Genomic DNA, 13,241 nt, shown 5'->3' with positions numbered 1-13,241 from the left:
TAATTATTGAGTTGGAGCTGAACCTAGCCACACAGTCATGTGTGTACAGGGAGTACAATAGGGGGCTGAGGACGCAACCCTGGGGTGATCCTGTGCTCAGGGTGAGGGACTTCGATGTATTCCCTCCCATCTTGACTACCTGGGGCCTGGCGATGAGAAAGTCCAGGACCCAGGCACACAGGGAGGTGTTGAGCCCTAATTCCATTAGCTTCTTTTGTAAAGATTTAATCTTTACAAAATGATTAACCTGGTGTTATACAACTGCAGTTCCAATTTCTCACTGCATTTAAATTGGCTACAAAAGTGATTACCCATAAAATATATTTCAGCAGCTGTAAAGTATTTTGGACATCCTGAAATTGTGAATATTACAATAAACTAAACTAATTAATTAATTGTGCCATGCAAATGCAGTATTTATTGGGTGGGTATATGAGGAATATAATTGATCATTCACTTAATGCCAATGATTATCATTCTTGCAATCCCTGACTCTACTATCATCCACAATGGGAGGAGACACAAGGAAACCCAGTATAAGCAATGAAACTAAATGACAGACCTATAATTTATAACAACGGCTAATGTGAGAAACACTCAGCAGATCAGGCAACATCTGCGGAAATAGAAAGAGTTAACATTTAATATTTCTAGCATATGCAAATTTTAAAAATATATATATTTATGGTAAAATGTATCTTTTACCAGAGCACGGTGGCACAACGGTAGAGTTGATGCCTTACAGCGTTTGCAGCTCCAGAGGCCCAGGTTCAATCCCGACTATGGGTGATGTTTGTACAGAGTTTGTACGTTCTCCCCATGACTGCATGAGTTTTCTCCGAGATCTTCGGTTTCCTCCCACACTCCAAAGACGCACAGGTTTGTGGGTTAATTGCCTTTGTGTGTGTGTAGGATAGTGTTAATATATGGGGATCGCTGATCGGCGCGGACTCAGTGGGCCAAAGGGCCTGTTTCTGCGCTGTGTCTCTAAACTAAACTAAACTAAGCACGTGCTATCTGTATTACCCAACAATCATGCTTGTGTGTTCCCTCTGCGACGTTTACCTCCGACCGCGCACTGATTCTGTCCTTCAAAATACGTGACAATGATGTTTTCACCACGTGCACCTACTTGTTGGTCTTCCATGCCTCACAGCTTTTTATTTGAAAATATTGAAACGATTTCCCAAATAAGATAATGTTTGCAAAGCCCTACACGACCATAAATGAAAGAAAATGACTGTGGTGAAAGTAAAGCAGAAAATAGAAAATAATAATAGCATGAACTCTCGGAAATCATCATAACTGAAGAATAAAGTTTACTAACAACTGCTGTGGAGTCACTCCACTGTCAAGCAATTTACTGGCACATCTACAACATGGGGCTCAAATTTCTGACAGCTTCACATAATTGGCAGCCAAAATATTGGACCACTGCCAGTAAACCTGAACACCAGTACAAGGGCACCAGATCAGAATTATGAGCATCTTCTTATTTTCATGGTTTCCAGATGCTTTACTGAGTTATAATTCACTCAAGTCAGTGTCCTATTGGTAATCTGTTTCTTTTTGTTATTGTCCACTTGATTTAAAAAGATTACCTGTGGCATTGCAGTTTGAAAAAGTGGATTTTCTTCGGAGTATTAGCTGGGATAAAAGATTTCGGTATATATCGTGCAGATAGAATCAGAGATGTAATCTGAAAAACCACAAAGCAATTTCTTTGAACTTTCCTAGAACAGAGATACAGAAAAATGTATGTGCAAGACACTTAATCAGAATTAAGTAATAAAATGTGATAAAGATTATTTCCAGGTTAGTTTGCATTCTTCCAGAAAATCAATTGGGCCCTTCTTGGAATGATTCATTATTGCAGTCTTAAAATGATTTTTATGTGAACAGAACATGGGATGATGACATTTCACTGTTGTAGCACTGTGGGGAAACATGGAGCACACAGTTCTGTGAATATTCATCACTGGGCACACTTGGAACAACATGGTTTTACCGACACATGTCAGGACACTGGCTGGTTCTGGGCATCCTTTGGCACCACTCACCACCCTCCTCCCACCCTTCATCACGCTCCATAAATTCCCAGAAAATCACTCTCCCTACTCTCCCTCCTGCAGCCCACACCACACCACCTCATGTCCCTTCCCTTATCAAACACCAGCAGTTGGATTTCTTCCCACTTTTCCAATGAAGTCTTCTGCTTTAGTCTCACGAAGTCTTCACCAACTGTGTGTTTGGTATCGTTTTTTAAAAAGTTCTTTAGAGAATCGAGATGACGTAATCCACAGTGTTCCATTGACGACTAAATGTATTTGGCACAAATACATCAACAGGCTGGTGTCAGGCGCATCCATAATGAGAACTGCGATTTTCAATTGGCCTGAGCAATCATACTCCTGACCTGGCTATTCAAAGAATCCCTGGAAGGAGGTCAAACCTTGACAACTGTGTCTCCCGATGTTATCTATTGTCAGGATACCTCAACATTTCAGCATTCCACTTCTCCCTTAGCTCACTTTAAGGGAAGCAGTGTGCACAGTAGTAGAGCTGCTGCCTACAGCCACCTGCCACCTGCAGAAGTTTTCAGATGACTCTGCAATTGTGGGCTGCATCAGTGAGGGGAGGGAAGCTGAATACAGAGGTGTAATCAACGACTTTGTTGAGTGGTGTGGGCTGAATCACCTGCAGCTCAACACCGACAAGACTAAGGAGTTGCGGGTGGACTTTAGGAGGAGAGAAAAACCCTGTCCTCTGGTGTGGATGTGCAGTTTACCAGGGTGTACAAATACCTGGGAGTGTAACTGGACAGTAAACCGGACTGGTCCAGGAAAGCTGAGGCCCTGTACAAGAAGGGACAGATGCGCCTGTACTTTTTGAGAAAGCTCCGCTCCTACAATGTCTGCAGTAAGGTGCTGCAGATGTTCTACCAATCGGTTGTATCCAGTGCCATCTTCTTCACTGCCGTGTGCTGGGGCAGCAGGACGAAGGCTGCAGACGCCAATAGGATCAATAAAGTCATCAGGAAGGCTGGCTCCATCCTGGGGTGGAGTTGGATTCATGAAAAGTGGTCTTGGAGGGGAGGATGCTCCTCAAACTGCAGAGCATCCTGGACAATACAGCTCATCCCCTCCATAACACACTGGTCAACTTGAGGAGTACCTTCAACAACAGACTGGTGATCGTTCTTCCCTGTGGCTATGAAACTTTACAACTCCTCCTCCTTCTGTTGTGGGGTAGACTGAGACTGAGACTGACCCCCCCCCCTCAAATTTTGCACATCCCCAAAGCCTTATCACTCGTCACTTTATTTTCATATTTCATGTATTTAGTGTTTATTCTGTCTGTTGGCAAATTAATTTCCCTCCTGGGATACATAAAGTTCTATCGTATCGCATCATATTGTTACCGCGCCAGGGTCCAGGGTTCGATCCTGACACCAGGTGCTTGTCTGTACGGATTTTGTGCGTTCTCCCCGTGACCTACATGAGTTTTCTACGGGATCTCCGGCTTCCTCCCATGCTCCAAAGACGTACAGGTTTAATGGTTAATTGATTTGGTATAATTTCGTTTAGTTTATTATCACGTGTGCTGAAGTACAATGAAAAGCTTTTGCTGTGAAAAACAGTTCCGTGAAAAGCAATTGTAAATCATCCTTGCATAGGATAGTGTTAGTGTGGGGGGATCACTGGTCGGCGCGGACTCAGTGGGCCGAAGGGCCTGTTTCCATGCTGTATTTCAAAGCTAAACTGATCACTCCTTTCCTCTCCTCTCAGTAAATGTAAGGCCATTAAATACTATAAAGCCAGCTCTCCCATCTGTGCTGCACTTGTTGACCTACACTACCCCAAAGTTAAACATATTTACTCTTTCAAATTTCAACACATCCTTGCAACTTCCTGCACTTGCAATCTCCTCCATTCCTGCAAGCCCTCCAACCACAGCCAACAAGGTATCAGGCCTCCCCCCAGTTCCAGCTTTGTTTGTGTCCACAGCTCTGCCCTGCCGGGATTGGTGAGCAGCCAATTTCCAGGTTGTCCCACCCACAACATTTCTGCCTCTTTCTCTCCCTCCTCAATGCAACTCTGTGAAACTTACCCCTTTATCAGAATTGCGTGGATTATTGTCAAACTGTGTCTGATATCCCTCTTTCAAAGCACCTAAAATATTTAACTACATTAAATAGTAGTTACTGAAGTTTAAATAAATCCCAATTTATTAAAGATAATTGGGATTATATTTTTATTAGGATAGTTTCTTTCTTTTGAAATGGTTGTTGTACCGTGGGCTCTATTTTATTTGATTACAGGGTCTAGCTCAAGCAATAATATCAAATCCAAAAGTGTTTATTAAAGATTAAAATGCCTCTGAGGATATTGTCCAGGTATTAATGTCCAATTGGAAGGCTGATTTTATATCTACTAGACCAAGGGGGACCCGTTGGATCCCGTCCCCTTAACAAGCGTTTGCAGGGGGGGGAGCGGCCTGCGGCGTCACATACACACTAACCACCCACCGCACACACACACACACACTAACCACCACCCACCGCACACACACACACACACACACACTAACCACCCACCGCACACACACACACACACACTAACCACCCACCGCACACACACACACACTAACCACCCACCGCACACACACACACACTAACCACCCACCCACCAACCACCCACCCACCGCACACACACACACACACACACTAACCACCACCCACCGCACACACACATACACACTAACCACCCACCGCGCACACACACACACACACACTAACCACCACCCACCGCACACACACACACACACACTAACACACACTAACCGCCCACCGCACACACGCGCACACACACACTAACCGCCCACCGCACACACACACACACACACACATTAACCACCCACCGCACACACACACACACACTAACCACCACCCACCGCACACACACACACACACACACACACTAACCACCACCCACCGCGCACACACACACACACACACACACACTAACCACCACCCACCGCACACACACACACTAACCGCCCACCGCACACACACACACACACTAACCACCACCCACCGCGCACACACACACACACACACACTAACCACCACCCACCGCGCACACACACACACACACACTAACCACCCACCGCGCACACACACACACACTAACCACCCACCGCACACACACACACACACACACACACACTAACCACACACACACACACACACACACACACACACTAACCACCCACCGCACACACACACACTAACCACCCACCGCGCACACACACACACACACACACTAACCACCACCCACCGCGCACACACACACACACACAAACCACCCACCGCACACACACACACACACTAACCACCCACCGCACACACACACACTAACCACCCACCGCACACACACACACACACACACTAACCACCACCCACCGCACACACACACACACACACTAACCGCCCACCGCACACACACACACACACACACACACAAACTAACCACCCACCGCACACACACACACTAACCACCCACCGCACACACACACACACACACACTAACCACCCACCGCACACACACACACACACACACTAACCACCACCCACCGCACACACACACACACACACTAACCGCCCACCGCACACACACACACACACACTAACCACCCACCGCACACACACACACACTAACCACCACCCACCGCACACACACACACACTAACCACCACCCACCGCACACACACACACACACTAACCACCCACCACACACACACTAACCACCACCCACCGCACACCGCACACACACACACACACACTAACCGCCCACCGCACACACACACTAACCACCCACCGCACACACACACACACACACTAACCACCACCCACCGCGCACACACACACACACTAACCACAACCATAATATGTGATATTATATTAATATTATTTATTGGCTCCTTTTAACTCATCCCCACCCTATCTTGAGGGCAGAGAGAGTGGGGCAGAGAAGAGAGAGAGAGGGGAAGAGAGAGGGGGGACAGAGGGGGTGAAGGGAGGGGGGGAGGACGGTGGTGAGGCTATGGAGAGGGAGAGAGAGGAAGGGGAGAGAGGTGAGAGTGGGGGATTGAGATGTGAGGAGGTAAGACGGGATGTGTGGAAGGTGGAGGAGGAGGGGGTTTCAGACTTCTTTGCGTTGGTACCGCTGAGGTGTCGCGGGTGCCTCTGTTTCGGTCGGGCTGTTTACGTTGTTTCTCGTTGTTCGCCTTGTCAGCGTGTTTCGTGGATATTTCTTCGGGGTGGGGATGGGGGGAGTGAGGAACTTTAAAAAACTGTAAGAATTATTTGTTTAAAATGGAAACTCCTTTAAATAACACAGAGACATTTTCTAAAATAAAATCGTCAAAAAGCCTATCAAAAATCTGCGGAGCAAATAACCGCGAACTTTTACAACAGTAAAGGATTTTTTGGTTCAAAACTGACTCCTTTAAAATAAACAGAGAATTTTCAAAAAAGCAGTCTATAAATCTGCGGAGCAAATAAAAAGTAGTACCTGAAAAAAAAATGTCTGAATTAAATGTAAACATTTAAGAATTATTACAATTAAATCTTTAAAGAACAACAAATTCAACCTTTTCTAAGTTAAACAAAAACAAGGAAGTACAATCGGACTCTTATCTTTAGAAATGTGGAATTCTGCACTTCGTTGTTCACAAACAAAGTGAGAATGACCGTTAGTGATGGATTTGAAGATTGTTCTCAAAATGATACCCCGCTCGTTGTGACGTCATCACTCGTGTGTTCCTCGACAGCTCTCGGTTGCTCTCGGGAAATCCGAGCCGAGGTTCGAGCATACTGCGTGTTCAGCAGCTTCAATCCAGCGACAAAATGACTGCGAGTTGGGGGGGGTGATGGATTATGGTGATAGTGTGAGAGTGCGTGTTCTTCAGCAGTAAATTGGGCGTGAGAGTGCGTGTTCTTCAGCAGTAAATTGTTGCGAGGTGATTATGTTAAAGGGGCTGTCCCACTGCGGCGACCTAATCTGCGAGTTTAGAAGAGTTTGCTCTTGACTCAAACTCGCAGCATGGTCGACACGTGGTCCTATGAGGTCACTGGAACTCTCCTTCATGCTCGAGGGAATTTCCCGCATACTAGCGGCCTCAGCTAGGTCGCCGAAAATTGTTCAGCATGTTGAAAAATTTTCCCCGAGTAAAATTTGGTCGCCATTGTTCTTTGTAACTTGTAGTGCAGTGGAGTGGGGTCATTATTTCATTACAGGCAGTCGAGGGCAGCTGTAGGGAATCTCCTTCGCTGACCGGGCATTTTGATTGGCTCATTGGAGTCTTCAGGACTAAGGAAAACCGACCGGTAGGTAAAATGCCCGCTAAACTTTATTATACTTCTTAAAAGTGTCTCCACTCATTCTACCCCCCCCATCTCCCCCCGTTCTCTCCCCTTCTCTCCCCTTCTCTCCCCTTCTCTTCCCCCCCCCCCCATCCCCCCCCCCGCGCTCTCTAAAGGACTTACCGTAGCATCTTTTAACTTCCTCTTCATCGCGGGTGTGAATTTTAGACAGCGCTCCCCCGCTTTCCCTGGCCCCCGCCTTTGCGATGAGTTTGTGTGTGTGTGTGCAGTCGGTCAATCCAGCTCGCGGTTTCAACGCGGACGAGTGCCCTTGAGCTTGAAGGTCGAAGACAGTCTTCTTAATTTGCGGATTAGGTCGCTGTAGTGGGACAGCCCCTTAAGGAAGGAGAGGCTCAGGGCTCCTCTGTGGGTCGCACCGGTGTAGTCAAGCTGTTCCAGACATACAGGATTAACAAACTCATCAGGAAGGCTGGCTCCATCCTGGGGCCGGAGTTGGATTCATGGCAGGTGGTCTTGGAGGGGAGGATGCTCCTCAAACTGCTGAGTATCTTGGACAATAGAGCCCACCCCTCCATGACACACTGATAAACATGAGGAGTACCTTCAGCAACAGACTGGTTCCACCAAGATGCAGGACAGAACGCCACAGGAAATCCTTCTTCCCTGTGGCTATCAAACTGTACAACTCCTCCCCCTTCTGTAGTGGGGTAGACTGACTCCCCTTCCCCCCCTATCCCTACCACCCCCACCCCCCACCCACTCTCAATCTTTGCACATCTCCAATTCTCTCCACTCATCACTTTAATTTCATACTTCATGTATTTTGTATTTTATGACTCCATTTTATGACAATTTTATGACTCAATTTTATGATCAATTATCTTATCGTATCACAACACAACCAGGAAAACCTTCCAAAGGTGTGCTCTGCAGGCTCCTTACTTCCACTGGGTCCAATTAGAAACTAGTCTTCCCAGCTCAATTGATGTTATTTGCTACCTCCCTGGCCTTTGGGTAAGATCCTCCCCTTTGGGGCTGGAGAATAAAGGAGCACCTGGCGTAGGGGAACCGCCGAGAACGAAAGTGGACCACAAATGGAATGTGTTAAAAATGATTTGTGTAAAATGGCATACTTTTATCACTTTGTCAGCACCCTTTATGTGGCGAACAGGGATGTAATACTGAGGCTTTATATAGCACTGGCCAGACTGCATTTGGAGGGTTGTGAGCAGTTTTGGTCCCCATTTCTGAGAAGGAATGTGCTGGCAATGGAGACGGTCCAGAGGAGATTTTCGAGAATGATCCTGGGGATGATTGGGTTAACATATAATGATAGTTTGACGGCACTAGGCCTGTACTTACTGGAGTTTAGAAACATGAGGGGGGACATCTTTGAAACTTACCAAATAATGAAAGGCTTGGATAGAGTGGATGTGGAGAAGATGTTCCCACTAGTCGGATAATCTAGGACCAAACAGCACAACCTTAGAATAAAAGAATGTACCTTTAGTTTAGTTTAGTTTAATAATAATAATAATAAAGCTTTATTTCAGACACAGGTCCATATAACACATCATACAGTATGAGATACAAAAATACATTAAAAATTGCATATTAGCCTATAAAATATACAAGCTATTGCACCAATGCCATCTTAGCCTAGAAGTGAATCTATAGCAGCTTTTCAGAGGGCTGACTAGGGCTTCAATGATGTGATTCTCTGACTTGTCCAGGCGACACATAAAACTAAACATCAGCTGTCTTAAGAGTGCCTCACAGGTTGGCACTCTAGTGGACACAAACAATTGACTGGCACTATGCCACCTAGGGACACGAAGTAGCAGCCTCATTGCATCATTGTATGCTATCTTGAGCCTCTGCATACTCTTTTTCTTATAATTAGACCACAATTGAGCAGTACATAACGGTGTGATGTAGGTTCTGAACAGGGAACACTTCACAGAATCAGAGCACATAGAAATCTTCCTTATAAGCATGTTAGCTTGAAAATAAATTTTACAGCGCTGTCGGTAGAGGTCTTTGTCATCCGTCCAGTCATCGCATATGACATGACCTAGGTATTTAATTTCCTCACATACAGCAAGAGGACTGTCTGACAAATAAAAGGTCAGAAAAGTTGATTTCCTGTCCTCAGCACTTCTAACTATCATTATGCGGCTTTTCTTAGCGTTCTACTTTATGTCATAATCAAGGCCATATTGAGAGCACACCTTCAACATCTGCTGCAGCCCAGCACTATATGGACAGAGCAGGACCAGGTCGTCTGCATACATAAGATGATTAACAATAGTGTTGCCCACAAGACAGCCAGTTTTTAACCTATTTAACTGATTTGATAATTCATCCATATAAACATTAAATAAAATAGGAGACAAAATTCCTCCTTGCCGCACTCCGTTACTAACACAGAATGAAGCAGATACAACATTGTCCCATTTAACCTGAAACGTTTGATGGGCATACCAAAACACTAAAATTCTCACTAAAAATTTAGGGGCACCTCTATCTAGCAATTTTACAAACAATTGTTCATGATTAATTCTATCAAATGCCTTGGACGCATCAATAAAACATAGGAATACAGATGAATTCAGGCTTGTGTACCTGAACACAATCTCTTTAAGAGCATAGATACACAGGTCAGTTCCATGTTTTCTTTTGAACCCAAACTGATTGTCAGTAGTAAGGACATACATTTCTAGCTTTGTTAACAGTATTCTCTCCAGTACTTTAGACAAGATACTGGCTAATGCAATAGGTCGATAATTGTCAATACTGTTGAGCTTACCAGCCTTGTCTTTAAGCACAGGCACTAACATTACAGACATAATAGCATTTGGCAGGACACCATGAACCAGACAACCATTAAAGCACATGGAAAGCAAAGGGCAGAGCTTATAGCTGGCATATTTTAGATGTTCTGCAGTAATGCAGTCCATACCGCAGGCTTTGTTGTTATCCAACATGTTAATGGCATCATAGACATCTTCTGCCCAAACTATCACATCTGCAGAGAGATAAATATGTTCATGATTGATTCTAACTGGGTTACTTTTAACACAGTTAAAAAGGTTACGGTAGTGCTCACGCCAACTCTCAGCTATTTTTTCTGGGCTACTAACACCTTCAATGTCAGACGGTAGGGGTGTTTTATTGTTATTCATTACTTTGACCTCTTTCCAGAAGTTAGTAAGGTTGTTGTTCTGTAGCTTTCTGGCAAGCGAGTCTGCCAAAAATTGTGTTTTCATTTTTCTTAATAAAACGAAGTACATACTTAACTCTAGCATTTGTGCGTTTTTTCATATCTAGCAATACCCCCTGTCTAGGCCTACCTGCCTCTGACCAGAGTCTAAAGGCCTCTCTTGCCTCAGCGTACTGCTCAGCCACAAACTCATTCCACCCAGGTCTGATGTTGGGTACCTTACATTTACTTTTACAAAAGGGTTCACTGGAAGCATTGAGACATTTCACAATAACATCATACATGGCACAGAGTTTTTCAGCATGTTGCACGTCCTTACAATTCATATCTGAGCACATTAGGGCCTCTTGAGGCAATGCAATATTATTTTAAAAACTGTCCGTTCGCAGTGAGTATCCAGCCATAACCTCTCTGCTCAGTTTTGACCAGTCCAGTTTACTTGAGGAAGCAGCATTATTATTACTGGACAGCAGGGGGACATTCTCAACATTTAACCGTGCAGCAATAGGTATGTGATCAGAGGTGGCAAGTTCATAACAAATCTCCACATTTTCCAGTGAGGCATGAGCATCAGCTGTGGTCACAATATGGTCTAACCAGGATGTTGTGTGCCACGCTTCACTAATATAGGTAAAACTTGTGTCAGGCAACAGAGCTTTACTCGATAGAATTAATTTAGACTCATTACAAAACTGCTGCAGGTGTGCTGCAAATAAAGATTTGCTATCTGACATGTCAGCATTAAAATCACCCATGACGTAGACACAAGATGAGCTGTTGTCCTCTATGAAGGACTGAATAAAAGCTAACCTGTTCAGAAATTCGTCCTCATGGTCATATGATTCATACGGTGTATAAACATTTAAGACAGTAAATTTATTTTCATTATAATTACACTCTAGCCCTATGTCCCAGTCAACATTTAGATGCACCACCTTCACCAGTGAGTCATATTTGATGTTCCACAGTATAGCTACACCACCAGCTATCCTACCTCGAACCAGCCTCGTACTGAGGTCAGTAGTGGACTCTCCAGCCCCATGAAAGTTCATGTGTAGAGTGTTCAACTTATCCAGATCTTGTTTCGCCATCCACGGTACTTGCAAGCACAGAATGTCACATTGGTCCAGCAGTGTGTCCACCACCAAACGTCTTGATCTATTAGTAGCAGAATGTCCTACTCGCAAACCGCGAGTGTTGTATGAAACAACATGCATTGAATGTGTTTTGTCGCTCCCTGCGGAACAGCTGGCCTTCATCCCGTCCTCGCCCACAGATGCGACAGGCACCCCAGCATCGTTACCGTGCAGCAGCTCCTCATCCTGAGAGCGAGGGGCATCCTCTGGACCAGACGGACCTCCGTCTGCTCCTCTAGGGCGACGAGGCTCATAGTAGCGTCGAACAAAGGACCCAGCGGGCCAAAGCTGCGGATCGTACAGCTCCGTCACATCATTACATTCAGCGGTGACACAGAAGGAGCTGAATCTACTCTGTGTCGTCTCTATTTTTCTACATATCACTTCCCGACCCAGCTTCGTTTTTAAGTAGTCACTGAGAGTGTTGGCGTCCACGCTGAGATCAAACTTTGTAGCAAATACCCTTACCATCTTTGTTTTGACAGCCAGTATATTGCTAACCACAGCCAGTATATTGCAGCCAGTATATTGCTAAGTTTAGTTTAGTTTAGTTTAGAGATTCAGGGTGGAAATAGGCCCTTTGGCCCACTGAGTCTGTACCGACCAGTGATCCCCGCACATTAACACTAGCCTACAGAGGCTAGGGACAATTTACATTTATCCCAAGCCAATTAACCAACAAATCTGTACGTCTTTGGAGTTTAGGGGGAAACCGAATGTCACGAAGAAAACCTAAGTGGTCATGGGGAGAGCATACAAACTCCATACAGACACCATCCCTAATCAAGATCGAACCTGTGCCTCTGGTGCTGCCAGCGCTGTAAGGCAGCAACTCTACCGCTGCGCCACCATAACACCCAAAGAGAAAAGAGATGATGAGCAATTTCTTTCGTCAGAGGATGGTCAGAGAATTGTCACAGATGGCTGTGGAGGCCAAGGGTAAAAATACCCTTTAACCTTGCAATGCAAACATATAATAAAAATAATGCTCGTTAAAAATATTGGTCTTATTGTTTGGATAGCCACATCCTCAAAATAAAAGGACATACATTTAGAAAGATGAGGAGGAATTTCTTTAGCCAGAGGGTGGTGAATCTGTGGAACAGCAAAATATTTCCTGCGTCTAGCCTGTCCAATCATTTAAGAATTTAATATGTTTCTATAAGATACCCTCTCATCCTTCTAAATTCCTGTGACAAACCATGCAGTCACAGGGAGAACATACAAACACCCTTCAGACAGCATCCCTGGTCAGGATCGAACCCTGGTCTCTGGCGGTGTAAGGCAGCATCTTCTACAGCAGCGTCACCGTACCGCCCCGTCAGTTAGGATCTGATTTGTGAATATTTATGACAACCCACCTGTCAGCTTGCTCTGCGCCTAGGTTGGTGATGGAGTAAAGATTTGTCACAGGAATTTAGGATGAGAGGGGATCCTATAGAAACATATTAAATTCTTAAAGGATTGGACAGGCTAGACGCAGGAAAAATGTTCC

The sequence above is a fragment of the Amblyraja radiata genome, chromosome 1, assembly GCF_010909765.2.
Source record: "Amblyraja radiata isolate CabotCenter1 chromosome 1, sAmbRad1.1.pri, whole genome shotgun sequence".
NCBI lineage: Eukaryota > Metazoa > Chordata > Chondrichthyes > Rajiformes > Rajidae > Amblyraja > Amblyraja radiata.
Note: the sequence above shows the minus strand (reverse complement) of the source record.